General features: G+C 35.2%; 1 protein-coding gene and 2 pseudogenes across 1 annotated transcript in view; 2 read left to right on the top strand and 1 right to left on the bottom strand.

The window, feature by feature from the left end:
* Positions 1-17,061, top strand: part of LOC120428101 (uncharacterized) — a 581,627-nt gene that overhangs the window by 374,087 nt on the left and 190,479 nt on the right. The window lies entirely within an intron of this gene.
* Positions 2,724-6,097, bottom strand: LOC128092849 (60S ribosomal protein L7-like; annotated as a pseudogene).
* Positions 3,360-4,392, top strand: LOC128092655 (THUMP domain-containing protein 1 homolog; annotated as a pseudogene).

Below are 17,061 nucleotides of genomic sequence, written 5' to 3'. Positions count from 1 at the left end.
TAATTTCTCGATGGAGCGAACTGTAAAAAACTGCTCGACGGGTGCTCTATTGGAGACATACATATGCTGGCTGAAAGAATCTGAATCGCAGCTTTTTTGAGTATTCATTAAGTTTTTTTAGTCTTGCTAAGTTTTATATTTAAAATAAGACTATTTATATAGGTAAATAAATATATTTATACAGTCCAGACTCGATTATCCGTAGGCCTCGGAAAAATTTCACTTCGGATAATCGAAACTTCGGATTATCGAATTACGAAAAAAAAAAAAATTTCGCTGTCTTATTTTCGATTGTCGAGCCCCTAAACTACGCTAAAGTGATTTACTTTTTTTTAATCCAAGATGGCGGCCAACATGGCGGTGACGAAATATTGAAAAAATGCATTCTATTATTTAATAAGCATCAACTATTCAAATTTTACTAAAATGGGGTAGCAGAACTCGAATTTGATGTTTAAAACAAGAAAAAGAAAAATACGAAAAAAAATTGTTCGTAGGGGAGCTGGGGGTAAGACGGCCAGGCGGGAATAAGACGGCCACCCCACTGTTTTACTAAGTATACTAATGAATATTACTAAAATGTTTAGCAATACTGGTTCCTCATGCTAAATAATGCATATGGAGTCACCTTTGCCAGAAATATTGTTTGAAATAGTATAAAAATAGCTCAAAATAAACAAATAATTTTTGAACTTGAAACTGGATGTAATTTTCATGAATTACAACTTAGGCATTTTTGTTAAATAAAAATATGTTTTCCTGTCTACAAATATTTTTTCATGTTAAATTGAAGTTTTCCCTAGATTATGTCCCTCGAAAAAGTTCAAAAAATGCGATGAACTGTTTACAAAAAATGTTTAAAAAAAATATTTATTTGGGGGCAAGAAGGCCACCTCCTCCGGGGGTAAGACGGCCACCCGTAATTTGTAGATTTTATTTGATATAGGTTATATTTTTGACGGTTTTTGACTATTAAGACATATTTGTAGATAATGTAAAAGCATTTTCAATAAAACTATCCACTTTTAATCAAAATGCTGTTAACTACCGTTTCGACAGCATTCTTTACTGTGATATAGCAAAACTCATTGAATAGTATGAAATCCTATCAAACTCTTCATAAAAATCGCTAATTTAATATTGTTTACATAATTTTGATTTACTTATTCTAATCGAAATACACAAACTAATTTGTTTTTGTATAAAATTGTGTTTGTTTTGTAGTAAAAATTTATAGTTTTTCATAAAATGTGGTCGCAATAATATGAAATTCACTGAGCCAAAATATGAAATTTTTTAAACAGCATTTTTCTTCACATTTGAAACCTGATTTTTTTCAACCAAAATAGTTAAAATGTTCAGAGAAGTCTGTTGAACCAACCATGTAGGTGTTTGGGTGGATTTAGCAAAGTTATTAAGTTAATTTATAGCACTGGCCGTCTTACCCCACATGGGTGGCCGTCTTACCCCGCGTATTTCATATATATACGATTTCAATTATTTTTTTAAAATTGCTGAAAAGTGTTGAAAATTGGTTTTTAGGCCAACTAATTTATGTCATTTCCATAATGGACAAGTAGTAGAACAATATGTACGTAATTTGAGATCAAAATAATCTGTTGTGTAAATTTTATTAGACTTCTCCCTTAGGGTGGCCGTCTTACCCCCATCTCCCCTAATCGAATCACGAAGTCCCATACAAACCATCGGATAATCGAACTTCGGATAATCGAAACTTCGGATAATCGAGGCTTCGGATAATCGAGTCTGGACTGTATTGGGTTGGGATTTCCACGTGGTTTGTGGATGGTCCCGTTCTTTGTCGTACTGGTCATGTGTAACATAACTACTTGCACCTTTTTTTCTATCCGTATACTATAGTTGTTCCTTGTGAATGAAATAAAACAAGCATATCTTGACTTTTTTTTGATAAGGTCCTATAAACAAATGTAAACATTGAGTGTATCCCTTTCACACCTTATGTCAAAGTCCATCGGAGTAAGCGGGATATACTCAATGTTTACTTTTGTTTATCGGACCTTATCAAAAAAAAGTCAAGATATGGTTTGGACCAGGGTTATTTAGTGTGATTTGAATAATTTCCCATGAGATGCTGACTTACCGTGCCTTTATTAAAAATTTTAAAGTTATATTTAGTTTGGAATTGTCATTACCTTTTTATTCAATAGGTTATAAGTACATGTAAAATTAATACTTTTGTTAAGTTTATCTTATTTTTGACAAAAATACATATGAGCCGGACTAGCTTCGAGCGGCAGTGCTAGCACAGAGAACAGATGTATATCGTTGAACAAACAGCATTGAAAAACGTGTGTAAAAATTCAAACCAAAATACGTTGAAAAGAGCTAGGATGTGCACCATCCGCCTAGATAGCGCCACTTACAAAATCATGATGGCCTACAGTAGCAGAACGTTGGACCATCTAATCACTGCATAAAACATTCCGTACGAACGACATCAGACCAATGTCTGACTGCCCCTCATCAGAGGGTTGTAATTTTACGCGCCAAAGAAGGTAAACAAAACTAAATCGGACATAACATGTGTAAAGGGACTATTTTAAGTTGTCGCTTGAAAAATCATTTTTGAATGAATTTTCTGTTATGTTTTCGTTAATGTTAATGCATTTTTGCATTATTTTTAGTCAACTGGAATTATACAGAAGTGAATTTTATATTTAAACGAGATTAACATTTCTAGAGTAAATTTTCAAAAGGTCCTATGTGCAAAAACCTCAATCTAAGTAAATTGATGTCAAAGTTTTGCTGGACAGTTTTAAATCCCATTTAAACAAGGTTGGGTATTTTTCAATTCTAAAAACGCACAAATGGACCTAGAATGATGCTTTTTAAGTGTACTTAACGGGAACTATCAAAAATTTAGTTTAAACTTATTTCTGAATAACTTTGTTTCATACGACCTTTTAGTGCACATAGGACACGCTTCATAGAACTTTTTTTGCAGATAGGATCAACCACATTGGAGCAAATATGTGCAGCATTGCACATAGGATCTTTCTGAACTTAATTTAAATCTTTATTTAAAAAGAACAACTTTTTCATGATAATTATGATTACCCAATCCTCGCGCAACGTGTAGGCAACAGCTGATCGAGACCATGAAATGTTTCAATGCTTTCCAGCGCGAGAGAGAGAAACCGTTACGAGAACAAATCGACCAATCACAGAACTCGTCGGCATCTGCCGGATAGGTGCTTACAAAACATCCTATCCGACAATGTAAACAAAGTTTAACTGAGTGCGCATAGAACTTTTCTGGTTTTTTTTTAATTTTCAATTGTTTTTTTGCTTTTTTGCGTTTTTGATTCAATCCTGTCGTAAGCGGTTCAGGTGAGTTTTTTCAAGTATGCAGTACAGTGGCAGCTTATAATTTGTGTGTTTTTTTGCGTTTAATTTGTATTACAGATCTGGTCAGAAAACAAGCAAGCGTAAATCTTCACCGGAAGAAACCGGCCTACCTGGAAGCGGGCCAGCGCGGATTCCTTGTGACGTGCAACATGATCGAGCAAAACTAAACCCGGGACACGTACCGATCACAAACGAGTACGCCAACGATCTGTACGGAAAGGTGTGTGATTCTCCGCCTCCGACCAACGAACAACCTGTCGAAAAGGCCGCGGCAGAGCAAAAAAAAGACGAGGAGGGGGAGGACATTTCATTGCTTGTGGGAAAACAAGCCGAATCTGCCAAAATGGAGAAGAAAAAGTACCGGTTTGAGTCGGTAGTCATCGGGGCGAAAAAACATCTGCTTCATTAAGACGGGCTGAAAATTCGACGGAATTGGCGCTCAAGATTCTGCAGGACGCGGCCGGAACCAAGAAATATTGTGCGGCTAGTTTCAATCACCAAGGCCAACCTGAAGGACATTATGGACGGCGCCGGCAAGCTGTCCTGTTCTTGTGAAGGAACCGAAAACGTTCGCGGTCACTTTCAACCGATGATCAACAACGGACTGGAACGCGAGATCGTTACCAACGCGCTCGCCGAACTGATCAGCGTCAAGAACTCGGGGATCGTAGAAGTGACCAAACGGTTGATGCTGATTAGCATTGTGCCGCAGTATTCGAACTGATAGAAATTTGCACCCGACAGGACGAGGACGCCAAGTCGCAGGAATCGACCGAGGAGCAGAATGGATAGGAGTCTGGCGAGAAGGTCGCTGGCGATGAGGAGATAAAGGTTGAAGAGAAGCAAAGTGCAACTAACGGCAAGGAAGGTACGCAGAAGGAAGCGGAAGCGGCTGTACTAGCAGAGGATGTCCAAAAGCCAGAAGATGTTGCCCGAGGGAAGAGGAGGAAGATTGATGATTTTTTGACCGTATTATTCATACCGTTTGGATTTGCAAAATAAAAAACTGAATTCGTTGACTCTAACTACTTTAAATATATTTTTCAATTTTCGTGTTGTCGCATATTGGACAAGTCGAGGAAATAATATTATTTTACGTGGAAGCCGTGTGTGCCTACTTTTTCCGCGGATGACTAGATCAAAAGCAATGAGCTAGGGGTCAAATGGTAGCTCATGGTCATCAAGAGATCAGAATTCATCAGTTCGACGAACCGGGTTCAGTGTATCGGATCCGCCCGCAATTGGTCATCAGCTGTTACAACTTGTCGCTGAATGCTGCCAATTTACACATAGAACGTTCTGCAGTGTTCGTTGACGCAAAAGTTAGAATTTAGAAGGAGCGTTTTCAGCAGGGTGATCTGCTGTACGTTACTCAGCTGGTCTGGTTGGCGTTCCCCTGGAAGATAGAACACCAGCGCTTGAAACACGCGTGGCAAAAGCTAGACGACGGACATGACCGCGCATGTGTGTGTGGGTTCAACTTACACGCGATTGCTGCCTAAATGAAGTACTAAACATACAGGATTTTCTCAAACCAAATTTATTTATATTCTTGGTTTTGTTTTATTCAACACTCTCCCTCAACGCGCTATGTATCACTTAAACCATATGCTTGATCAGCTGATTGATCTTTTCCTTGCGGTTGCCAAAGTCTCCGTCTTCGACGTAGTGGTTGTACTTGCGTAGTTGGTTGTACTTGCGCCATTCACCGGTCGGGGTGTTGAGGCTTGTACGCGGCACGCAGCTTCAGTCGATTACGAAGAAGTCCGTAGTTGGGATTCGGTTTTGTCGGTGCTTGACGAACTTAAGCAAGGGATAGCCCTAGGTGATGTCGGGGCGGTGATACGCAGCAAGTTCTTGGTGACTTTGTTCAGCTTGATAATGATACCACAGATACGCATGACGAAGGCAACCTTCGGCTCGCCCGGAATGTAGATGTTTCCGGCCTTCTTAACCTCGCGTGCCTTGTCCACCACCTCATGCTCCATCCGGGCATACTTCTTGGTGTACTTGGCCGCGCGCAGCAGGTTCTACCTAACGCGAAGTAGCTTGACGGCCTGCAGCTGGCGGCGCAGATTTTCCGGGTGGGCCAACAACTTAGCCTTCGTTGCCTTCAGCTTGGATTCTGGCACCGCCGGGAGTTTTAGGGATTCCTTGGAACGTAGACGATTGCCCGCTTCCAACACTTCGGTCACCGTGAAAGGCGGAAATTTCGTTCGGAATGTGCTGTCTTTGGAGGTGTGAGTTTAGCAATTGTTCACAGTAGGAAAATATCGAGGAACTTACCAACTAGCGGTACGATCAGCGTAACATCAAGAATGAAAGTCGGTCTGACAGCGGACGCAAAACACACGTAGTCCAAACTGATGAATGATGTCACTAAACTCCGCCAGCAACACTGCTGAGTGCAGTGAAACATCAGCAGGTAATTTCGCACCTGTACAGCACCCGCGAACAAAAGCTGGAGACGGCAACTTCCGGATAAGTATCTTGTTCGAGTTATGCTTGTGTTGGGATTTAAAACTAGGCTACGGTTCCGTGCCGAACATAATGAGGCGATTTAAAAACCCCCGGTGGAGCACACCTCGACACTTCTGAGAAAAAATAAACAAACAGAAAATAATGATCACTCTCACTTTACAACCTGTTAAAACTCTCTCCAAATCACTCCACTCCTTCAAAAAAAAAAATGACTTATCTATTTTATGAAGACTTACCTCCATCAATGAAAAATCGCATTTAAAAACAACAAAAAACTAAACCGTGCAAAACGACCTATATGCACAAATGTTATGATTTTTTATGCTGCCTTGTTGGTGTTATGCTCCCAAGTTTTTGGGTGGCGTATCTGTCAAATTCGAGAGAGTGCAGATAGGTTGAATTGAACTTCTCTCTTTTGCTTTGACAGCATTGAAACATTTCATGCTCTCTCCCAGCTGATGACTACACGTTGTGCGTGGATTGTACAAACATGAAGATTGTAAAATATTTATGTTTTAGAATTTTATTAAAAAACGACTTATACATATTTTCAAATAAACTCAATAAACATGTACATAGGTCATTTTGATATGAGCGTATGTGCATCAGCATTAAAAAATTATATTAATGTTCCATAGGTTGATTTGCTACGGTTCTATGTGCACGTTTCACTCGATTGCACATAGGACTCCCGTGTGGTAAAACGACCTATATTTATTTGGTGTAGAATTTATTAAGAATGCTTTTAGGTTGTTTTGTATTTTATCAATAACTTTAAAAATAAAAGGCTTTGAAGAAATTGGATCAGCAGTGAGTGTAGTTTCCAGCTTGCAGAATGTAATGCAATAAATAACTCAGTTTGTTTACTTTTGTCGCATAGGACCTTTTGAAAATTTACTCTAGATTTATTTTCTTTCGAAATTATTGAGCCTTTTTAATTGTTAAGTCAAGTATTCTCAGCCGCGACGGTGGCGCCGCCAAGCGTATCCTGCACACTCAAAATCAGAAGTACCCCGCAAAAAGGGTTCTATCTACCCTTTATCTGTCATCCCAAAGAAAAAAAACCCTTTTTGAGGGTTACTTCCACCCTTTTTTTTAAGTTTACCCGTCGTCACCCTTTTGCAAAGGGTTACTACCGGTAAACTTGAAAAAAGGATGGAAGTAACCCTCAAAAAGGGTTTTTTTTTTCTATGGGATGACAGATAAAGGGTAGATAGTACCCTTTTTGAAGGGTACTTCTGATTTTGAGTGCACACTCTAACTTCTTTGATGCAAGATTGTATGCAACGCATTTTTTTAGTTTACACGGTTTACACACAAGTTAGAACCAAGATGTACATCTGTTCTCTGTGGTGCTAGTCCCCACGATCTAACTCAGTGGTTCTCAGCCTTATTTGATCCATTCCTCCTTGGCTGATATTTATGAACTTCATTCTTCCCCATTTATTTCTAATGAATTTGTATCTATGCACAAATTAAATAAGTTGGGCTCTTGACACCATGCTTTTTTTTTCTATGCTCGTAACAATACAAATACTTATAGCATTTTTCCAATCCTTTTACATGAGCATATTTATTGTTATTTTATATTTGTTCAATAATCATTTCAAACTGTTCATGCATGTAGTAAAGGTGCAAATACCTACAAACCACGTGGAAAGTGTATTTTCTTGTTTAACAATAAAGAAAACATCAGATAAAATATTATTTAAAAACTTTCTTGTTTTTCAAAGTTTGCATAAAATCATGCAAAAACTTCCAGAATATTAGTAGATAATTTAATCATAAAACCGAATGAATCTAAAACCTCATAAATATATTTTGTAAAGTACTGCTCCAGTTTAAAAGAAATTTAATTTGATTTAATTTTCAAGGAATTGTAAGAAATCAATGAACTAAAACTTTCAAACACAAAAATAAATAATCTGACAAAAAAAAAAAAGAACTTCTCAACCCAAAAACGCGTGAAGATTTTTTTATATTCTCAAAAACTGCCCAGTGCTAGTCACATGAATTCTCTTTTTTAGTTTAGTAGGTTCATTTTTGAAAACAAGAATAAACATAGTTTTATAAGGCACATATGTCAAGTTTGATTTAAGAAACCCCATTTCGGAATTAACTGATCTGATGTTTATGAGTGTGCCAAAACTTACAACATTTATTTTAAACACTTGAATAAATATGTTTAAAAACCTATTCATTATTAAAAAGTAAATCATGTTTGAAATAATATAAAAAACATGTGTCCTTCTCAATTCGTTTTATTTCATAACTCGACAAAACTTCTCATTTATTAGATAATTATTTTGGATTTTTTACTTTTAGTGCATTTTGCATATAAGATAGTGCATAGTGCAGATAAGATTTAGGCAAAAACGTTCAAAAATATTGGATTTTTATTGCATCTTTTTTCCCCACCCCCTCCCCAAATTGCCTCCCAGGGGGGAATTTCTCTCCGGTTGAGAAGCACTGTTCTCTGTGCTGTTAGATCAGCCCAATGCCCAAGAAGTTCAATGGAGACGCATGGTGGTTGAGTGGTGTTACTTCTTGCATTTTTCTCAACTCAATTCAACAATTTCAAGGGCAGTCATCGTAGAATTAGCTAATACTCACATTTTACTATAGTTTTATGTAACATCACTATGATTTTGCTTACTTTTAGTTAGTGGTAGCATTTTTCCTTTTTTTTTGTTAATCAACACACACAGCATTTTAGTCACATGGCGTCGGGAGCTTATATGTTATACATTTTTGTTGTTGCTGTTGTTGCACAAGTGCGAAGCGAAACACTATTTACAGAGTTTTTGGTTGTTGTTGTTCTACGTATGTTTTATGTTTTGCAGCTATTTGCTATAACTACCATTTGGTGGGCTTTGTCCACCATCATAATCACGTGCCAGCAGCATTTCACCTTAATCAATTCGTTTGCAATCTTTTCCGGTTAGTTTTGGCACACACTTTTGTTTCATTTTAACTATAAGTCTTTCATCTTATGCTTATTTTTACAATACAGTTTAGCGTTTTTTAGTTGGCCTTAAAAATAATTAACTTTACGATTGAACTAAGTGCCCAGCGTTTGGCGTACTTTCGGTTGGTTTCAGTTGACAAGCAATTGATGTAGGTTTTTTGGGGTATAATTTGATTTTCTTTAATGGTATTTCTTGAACATTAGTTGCATCTTGTGTTAGGACGCTACTGATTGTTCGTTTAATTTGATTTGCGATTTGTACTTATTTATGGTAACATGTACGTAGCTTTTAACTTCTTCCGTAGCTATTTACAGGACTTTGTTTTGTGCTATCACTATGTAGAAATTAATTTCGCTAAACGAGGATAAAATCTTACAAACTTGCGCATAGAGTAGTAGGTAGGAGAGCGTTTTCTTCGACAAGGAGGGACGTGATTAAACTTACAGAGTGATAGGCCTTAGCATGTAGGTAAATTGTTGATGTAATTAGTAACATATACGCATCTTAGGGACTATTTCATACACTAGAACAGAGACGATGCTGGAGGCTGTGATTACACACACGCTGATTTTACGGCCTGGCGCGAGGGATTCTGCCATAGACTAATATTCAAGACTAGATCCTCAAGGATCAATTACAGCCTAGAATAATCGTCTATGCTAAAGTTACGTACTCACGCGATGGTTATCCAATGCCCTCTTTCCCCTGAAGCAATATGTATCGTATCGTATCACACTTATCGCCTCGCACATCGATTATCGTAGGCTGATGCGAATCGATTTTAAATTAAAGCAAAAAGCGCGTTTTGCATGCCTCTATAGCGCAGGTGTGCTTCATCATAATGATTGTTAGTAATTATTATATCGTACAGCTTCATTTAGGCGCATAACGCCGACGACGTTACTTTGCCGATGCAATTTTGTATGTGTATGCTTATCCTTTTTGCAGTTGGTTTTATGTACAGAATGATGTTCTCAGGTGAGAACTTTGATCACGTTTTTTGCCATAATAACAGCTGGAATGTGTTTGAAATCTGGATCATCAATTTGCAATATTCACAGTGTTTTCATGTTGGTGGTGCGTGATATTGCATTAATTTATATTTGGGAATTTTCTCTCCAAATGAGTTCTGTTTTAAAGTGTGATTCAAGATTGGAATTTATGGTTCCGGATTTGCGATCGTTTTTTTATCTAGATTATCTTTGAAAACTAAATGGTATTAAAAGGGGGCTTAAATTAAACATTTTATATTTATGTGACTAGAATGAAATGCATTGTTTTTGTATCATCACATACAGCTATCAACAGTCTTTTTTTTCTTTTTTTGTTTCTTTAAAATGGGTAATTCTTCGCCAACTCATACATCAGTTGCCCCGACCCCTCTTCGATTTGCGTGAAACTTTGTCCTAAGGGGTAACTTTTGTCCCTGATCACCAATCCGAGATCCGTTTTTTGATATCTCGTGACATAGGGGAGGTACGACCCCTTTCATTTTTGAGCACGCGAAAAAAGAGGTGTTTTTCAATCATTTGCAGCCTGAAACGGTGATGAGATAGAAATTTAGTGTCAAAAGGACTTTTATGTAAAATTGAACGATCGACTTAATGGCGTACTCAGAATTCCGAACACTAAAAAAAACACAAAAAAGTTTTTAAAAACTCTGCCATTTTCCATTACTCAACTGTAAAAAATATTGGAACATGTCATTTTAAGGAAAATTTAATTTACTTTTCGAATCTACATTAACCCAGAAAGGTAATTTTTTCATTTAGAACACAATTTGTCATTTTAAAATTTCGTGTTTTTCTAACTTTGCAGAGTTATTTTTTAGAGTGTAACAAAATTCTACAAAGTTGTAGAGCAGACAATTTTAAAAAAAAGATATATAAACATAAGGGGTTTGCTTAAACATCGTGAGTTATCGCGATTTTACGAAAAAAAGTTTTGAAAAAGTTGGTCATCGTTAATCATGGCTGTTCATGGTCACCCGCAACAGACACGGACGACGAAACAAAGAGAAACTTAAGAAGTAAGTTTTTTTTTTCGGAATTCCGAGTTCGCCATCAAATCGGGCGTTCAATTTTACATAAAAGTCCTTTTGACACTAAATTTCTATCTCATCACCGTTTCAGGCTGCAAATTATTGAAAAAACACCTCCTTTTCGCATGCTCAAAACTGAAAGGGGTCGTACCGCCCCTCCGTCACGAGATATCAAAAAAACGGACCTCGGATTGGTGATCAGGGACAGTTACCCCTTAGGAAAAAGTTTCACGAAAATCGAAGGGGGCGGGGAGACATTTTCCGATTTCGTGTGAGTTGGTAGAGAATTACCCATATAAATACAAATTTAACTAGATTTTCTGTTTAAAATCGTAACTATGTACGGCGTTGGATTGTTGGGGAAAAGTTAAGTTCGGCTATTACAAATGTCATTCAAAGAGTTTGTACCTCGGCCCTGATCTTAGTCAAGTGGGAAGGGAAATAGGGAGTTTATGCAGTGCTATCCAAACTGTTAAAATTATTAATAATTCATGAACATTTTTTCCTACGACAAATTCAAAGTTGTAAAAAGCCTAAAAGTACTTTAAATGTTGAAAAGACATATTGTTTCAGTCAACAAGTTTATAATGCAAATCATGTTTTATTTAACCACGTCGGCTATAAATTTTTTGAAGTTTTTAATCAATCAATTTAATCAATTTTAAATAATATTTTTGCAAGCTTCAAAAAGCGTTTTGTAGATCTGAACAAAACCTACAAATTGCTTTTAAAAGATATTGCTAAAATGTTGCGTCGTTTCAGAGAAATCGACAAATTAGAAAAAAACGTTACGCATCGCTTAAAAAGATGTTTCTCTGTATATGAAAAAGACAAAAATGTTTAATTTTGTAGCGCATCAACCGGAATTTCCAAGTATTAAGGCCCCAGAAGCTAGCCTGAAAATTTGAGCTAATCTGGTCATGGTTTAGTGGGTCCAACATTAGCCTGAAATTAACCTAGAATTAGATATATTCTTTTGTGTGCTATCTTGGACAACGACCATTTAGTACTATGCGAGATAATCGATTTTTAAAGTTTCATGATAAATATTTTCAAAACTATGATGATGATGATAGAGCCAAACTTTTTGAAGCAATCGGTTCGTATACTATCGCTCAACAAACGCTCCAAGTTTCAACTAATTTGGTTACACAGTAAATTATGTAAACAAAAATCTAAAAAGCACGTGACACAAGTGTGTTTCGAAAGTAAAATTGTACTACGTGTCACAAGTGTGCACAGAATTCCCATACAAACTTAAATAGGATTTAATCAATGTTTAACCGACTTAATCAATAAATTTTCAAAAACAAAAGATTGCATTACCTTACGAAAGTGTGTATCAACAGAAATTTGTGAAAAACAAGAAAAAAATTCCACATTTTCCAACAACATGTATGACGTGTCACAATATGTATTGTGATATCCGGGAAACGGAAGTCATCATTAATTCATTTTCAACCAAAACGGTCTATGTCACAAGATAGCACACAGCAGACGATATTTACTTATTTTTAACTTTTAACACCTTCTTCTAGAAAGTTTTCCTAGACCCGACAAAATTTTCTCGTTTTAGAGATTTCTCATAGGTTTTGATCCGGAGAACAACTTTGTAGCTCATGGGAAAGCGCTAAGAATTGCCAGACAAAATAAACATCCTGTATCTCTTCGGGATCAATTCTTAGAGCTTTGCGATTTTCTAAAAAGTTGTTCTCCGGATCAACTTTTATAAGAAACTTAAGAATAGGAGAATTTGATAAAAAAAACGAAGTTGACTTTATAGCTGTCGGCCACCATTGCTAGTACCAACCACTAGTGTCTTCCTTTTAATCTACAAGGACTTCGCCGCCCTGGGCTCCTAAGTGTATGAAAGTATGGCACGGAGCGACGGCGCCGAATACTCATATTTACACAAAGAATTTTAGAGCGCCCGCCGCGGGATTCGAACCAGCGACCTCTGGATTGTGAGTCCAGTGCGCGGTCCGATTGATCCACACGGGCGGGACGGAGAATTTGATAAGGTTTTTGGAAACTTTCTCTAAGAAGATGTTAAATGTGAAAATTCCTCTTGGTAAATTGATTAAAATTCCATACTAACTTCAAGTCTAAGCTTTATCAAATTAGCTCAAATTCTCAGCCTAATTAGACTGATAATTGTAGTTGATTTTTTTCAAACGTTTCATCGGTAAGTACGGGAAACCATGTCGGTGAAAAATTTGGCGGGATTTGACACTTCTTCGTCAAATGTCAGCCTGACATGTGCTATTAAATTTGTGTGAGGAATGTTTCTATAAAATCAACCATAATTGTAAGTTTAACAATACAACTTCGTTTTTTTTTGTTTGGCCATGAGGGTGACCTGTGCTAAGGTGGTCCCAAAAATTTTAATTTTCGTAAATTTTCGCACATGTTTCAAAAAGTCATAACTTCGAGCCGTTTCAACCGATTTGAGCTGTCTTGGACGTAAATTGAAGGATAAAAGTTAAGCTAAGAAAAAATAGTTTAATGTCCAAAAAATTCATCCCGTTATTTAAAAAAGTCATATGAAAAATTAAAATTAACCAACTCTGGACCAAAGAGCCTACGATTGAAAAAAACTTAATCGAAAATTTTTCACATTGCAGAGTAAAAAAAAATTGAAATTTCAACCCGTCTATTCTGAAGATATGATTTTTATAAATAAAAAACTGGGGTTTTAGGCGCATAGCGCGCGATATCCGAAAAATAACGGAAACGGAAAAAACAACTTTTTTCCCCAAAACTGCGATAACTCGAAAATTTAAGCGATGACCACTTTTTGGATACCACAAATTTTGTCTTTCATTTACAAGTTTATTTTTACTTTATTTACTTTTAATGTTTTTCAAAAGTATATTCGAAAAGCCAATAAGTTAAACATTTCGAATAAACTACGCAAAGTCGTGGAATGTCACGTAAAAATGTGTCTTATAAACAATGAGACAGTTATAACATATTCTCTTTGACCACCCACAACCAGGGAAAGACTTGTTGGTGGCGGTGATTGTTGGCTTTCTTTGTGGTTTTTATCTTCTTTACTGCGTCACCCCAGAATGCTTGCTCTGGAGCAGGGATGCCAGATTTGCAGATTTCTCTGCAAATTTGCAGATTTCCGAAATTTGTTGCAGACAACTTTTTTGTTGCAGATTTTTGCAGATATTTTACCGACGAGGTTTGCAAAAAAAAAATCCTTGTGTGACAATTTCTTTGAATAAGTTGTGTAACCCAACAGTACATAGCATTTACAAATTTAGAATCAATCTTCTTAGACGTACGTCAAGTTTGATTACTGTCAAAACATTCAAGTATTCCGAATTTTCCCAACTATTTTTTAATCACTTAAGAACACTTGTCGGAAAAAAAATACAAATCAGATTGCGCGCTCTACAACATGGCTTTGGTGTACTCTTCTGCAAGATTCCTACACAAATCTTGGTATTCAAAAGGTTGAAGTTGCTAGGCTTCAACATTATTCAATTGTAATTAATTAATTTCTGTTTCAGTAAATGTTTTCCAAGGTATTGGCTTTTGTTGAAAAAATGCTGTCCTAAATTATTTGAAGCAAATATTTTTGTTTACTTCAATGAATTTTCAGATTCTTATATGGAACAATTTTGAAAACATAATGGAGACATATTTTGTAATAATTGAATTAGATTTTCTACCTCTGTTAATTAAAAAAAAACAAAAAAATAAAAATGCGAAGTTACATAAGATTTTCAATGTGGTTTTCAAAATATGTTTTAAGATTCCCTTCCATCGGATCGAGAAGTAAAACGTTGGTCCCGGTCTCAGTTGGCCGTTAAGTCATTCCGTAAGAGTCGTCCTCCTGGTATATTGTTATTATAAGATATAAGATTAAAAGAAAAATGTTCAATGGCAATTTCTAAATAAAACATTCAATTTGATTAAGATTCAATGATTCAAATATGATTTATATTCTTTTTACCTAAGTCGCCAAAAATATTGAACAAAAAAATAACGAGTTTTTTCGTAGCGATTACGTATACATTCTTTTTAAAAGTTCAGTTTTCTTTTCGCGGGAAGCACAGGTGCAACATTGTTCAATCTACATGACACTTATGTGTGAGAAAATATTACGGAGTTTCTTTTTTCCATTGAGCCGGTACAGCCAAACTTCGTCGATGATTTTGTTCAGTGAGTTTTGTTTTTAATAACCTATATTCATTTTTGTTAGCCAAAAAAAACTTATGACAAACAGCTAGTTTCAATTTGTCAAAAAAAAAACCTAATCAGTTATAAAAAACATTATCCCAATTCAATCAACAATGATGTTGCTAATGTTTTTTTTTTAGTTTTTGTCCCCTCTTTTCTTTTTTTCTTTTATAACTTATAAAGATGAATATAGAATGTTAAACGACTAATTACAAACGAATCATACATGAATATGATACCAAAGAAAGCTGCTAACTTTTTCTAATGATATTTTTAGCACTTTCTGCATTACTGTTTGTATCACAATATATATCTAGAGACTTTTTTTCTAAAATGTCCTATAAACATATGAAAGACAATAGCTTATAGGACTTTGAAAAAACTCTAGATATAAAAGAAAAAAATCTTGTATAATTTCGTGAATGAATGTCAAATGTTCAAATATTCTAAAAACATTTCAACATATATTGTTGTCTTGTTTTTAATTTTAAATTTTGAAAGACTATTTAAATTATTATTTTAGTTTTAAATTGTTTTCCCATTGAAAATTCGGTAGCAGTGCACACAATATGATTTTTTTTAAATAAATATCACTTTAAAAACTATTGCAATCGATATTTAAAAAGTAATTTTGGCGCACAGAAGGATTTAATGTAGATAAACTTAAAAACTTATAAAAATAAAATAAATCAAAACTTTCTAGTTTTCTGATAGAGCACAAAGCATAAGTTTTGATTATTTTTTTTTAATATCTAACACGAAATCGCGAAATAGCAATTTATAGAAGGTGTAGGTATTGGAGGATGAATTAACCCAGGGGTGCCCAACCTTTTGGCCCAGATCTGATTTTTCTGAAGCTATGGCGGGGCTAGAAGTAATGTTTGGTAAAAGTTGATACCGTCATCTGGGGCGAATCGGGACTACAGTCTGAATAGGGACAGCAGTGTTTAGAGCACTTAAAGCTTTAAAATTTGGAAACAGATGTACACATTTTGTTGGGGTGATACTGTTCTAATTGAAACCAATCATAAAAATAAAAATATTGTGCTCCAACATAGTTAAAATTGCTGTCCCAATTCGCCCCATGTGTCCCGATTCACCCCAGTTGACGGTAATGCAAACTATTTTTTTTTTCATAGCAATATTTTCAACCGATCCTTTTAAAATAATCAAATAAACTAACTAGTGTCGCAAATAAGATTAATTAATTTGGATTATAAGAAAGAAAAACCAAGATATCTTACAAAAATGTGTTTATTTGGTTTAATTTTATTTTGTTCAAAATAGTATTGCAATTGTTTTGTCGATTGCATTTGAATACAAATGGTCGTAGAAAGTTTATAAAGTTTAATTTCCTCAGCACAACAATATTTATAAAAAAAATAAATGCACTTTTTGCGTTATTGTTAAAAAGCTATTCTTTTAATTTCTTCAAACAATAGAATTTCAATTAAACAATATATTTTAAGGTGATTTCTTGACACATTTTCAAACATTTTTCAATTTTTTAAAAATATTGGCTTTTCAAAGCATTTTTAATCAAATATTTTACAAAATATTTCAAAATGAATTTAAATACACACAACATTTAAAAAGCTTTTCTTCTAATTCTTCAAATAATTGAATTTCAATTAAACAATATATTTTAAAGTGATTTCTTGACACATTTTCAAACATTTTTCAATGTTTTAAAAATATTGGCTTTTAAAGCTTTTTCCTAACAAAATACATTGCTAAACAGTTTTATCACGCAGAAAAATAAGGCATATTTGAATCAACAAAACGTTTTGTTGATTTGAAAATCAAGATTTTTGTTGAATCAACGCTAAACGTCAAAGCAACTTTTTCAAAACAACAAAAGATTTTTGTTGAATTGAGAAAATCAAGGTTTGTTTCAACGCAAAATCGGCGTTGATTATATTCAACAAAATTTTTGTTGAATCAAACCTCGTACAGGCTGATTCTACAAAATATTTTTCTGCGTGA

Source organism: Culex pipiens, chromosome 2, assembly GCF_016801865.2.
Source record: "Culex pipiens pallens isolate TS chromosome 2, TS_CPP_V2, whole genome shotgun sequence".
NCBI lineage: Eukaryota > Metazoa > Arthropoda > Insecta > Diptera > Culicidae > Culex > Culex pipiens.
This window is presented reverse-complemented; position numbering and strand designations above follow the sequence as displayed.